The sequence below is a fragment of the Alligator sinensis genome, unplaced genomic scaffold (assembly GCF_000455745.1).
Source record: "Alligator sinensis unplaced genomic scaffold, ASM45574v1 scaffold288_1, whole genome shotgun sequence".
Taxonomy (NCBI): domain Eukaryota; kingdom Metazoa; phylum Chordata; order Crocodylia; family Alligatoridae; genus Alligator; species Alligator sinensis.
Genome location: NW_005841876.1, coordinates 4,367,333 through 4,368,552, shown reverse-complemented (window position 1 = coordinate 4,368,552; position 1,220 = coordinate 4,367,333). Strand labels below are relative to the sequence as shown.

Below are 1,220 nucleotides of genomic sequence, written 5' to 3'. Positions count from 1 at the left end.
GTTGGCAAGAGGGAGGATAAAAAAAAAAAAAAAATTGAAACTTACACTTTTGTGCGTCCCCCCGGCGTGACGCTGCGCGCTGACGTCACGGGGGAGAACGTGCCTCGCCCGGCCACACGCGGGGAGCCCGGGGCATCCTCCGCCCCTGACGTGGGGAGGGGGGAGGGAAACGCGCATGCGCGAGCTTTTCGCGCCTTCCGACTCTTCCTTTCTCGCCCCGCCCCCTGCTGCGGCCGCGCGGGAAGCATGGGCGCGAGAGCGGCGCGGCGGGAGGCTGTTGGCCTGCGGCACGTGGGCTCACGCGAGGGGGCGGGGCAGCAGCGCCCCGCCCCCACGACGGCGGTGTGGGGAGGGAGGCCCGCGTGGTACTAGGGAAAGCTCTCGCACTGCCTTTCTCCTCTCTCCCACTCCCACGGGTGTTCTTTTAAGCGAGGGCTGGCTGCCTTGCTGTCAGCACCAGACCTCAGAAGAGCTGCCACGGGCTGGGTGCCGGAGCCGAGGCCCATCTTGCCCCATGACAGAGAGCAGGTCTGGCTGTGGCCAGGATTTTCCCCACTCTCCTGTATTAGGTACAGCTTCCAGGTCCAGGACGCTCCTCACTCCCCTGCTCGCTAGCTCCCGATGCCCCATCCCTCTTGGAATCCTAAATTCTCAGCTCAAGAATTAGGGGTCACAGCATGGAACGAGTTAACACAAGGCAGTTCTTTTTCAAGCCTCGTGTCAAGGATGTGGATAAATTGGACAGTCCAGCAGAAGGCAACGAAAATGGATTGGGGGCTAGGGCACATGACTTCTGAGGAGAGGCTGAGGGAACTGGGTTTGTTTAGTCTGGAGAAGACTGAAGCGGGATTGGAGAGCAGCCTTCAGCTACCTGAAGAGGGGGTCGAAAGAGGATGGAGCTAAACTGTTCTCAGTGGTGGCAGAGCAATTATCTCAAGTTGCAGCAAGGGAAGTTTAGATTAGATATGGAGAATTTTTATGCATAGCTTGTACTTGGTACCTGCCTACCTTACAAGTAGGTACAAAAGTACTGCTTAGAAGTGTGTATCATAGAATCAGAGAAAATTAGGGTTGGAAGGGACTTCAGGAGGGCATCCAGTCCAACCCTCTGCTTAAGCAGGACCACCCCAACCAGATCATCCCAGCCAAGGCTTTGTCTAGATGGGTCTTAAAAACCTTCAAGGGTGGAGTGTCTACAACCTCTCTGGGTAACCTGTTCC

The 1,220-nt window shown here is 57.0% G+C and overlaps 1 protein-coding gene across 3 annotated transcripts in view; it reads right to left on the bottom strand.

Annotated features, from left to right (window-relative positions):
* TFDP1 (transcription factor Dp-1) overlaps window positions 1–211 on the bottom strand; it is a 76,059-nt gene extending 75,848 nt beyond the window's left edge. For 2 of the 3 annotated variants that reach the window (XM_014527897.2, XM_006017259.3), the window contains exon 1: window positions 46–211. The gene's annotated coding sequence lies outside the window, so the exon portion shown is untranslated. The remainder of the gene's footprint in view (window positions 1–45) is intronic. The other variant, XM_006017258.3, reaches the window with a different exon arrangement.
* Between the last annotated feature and the right edge of the window lie 1,009 nt (window positions 212–1,220).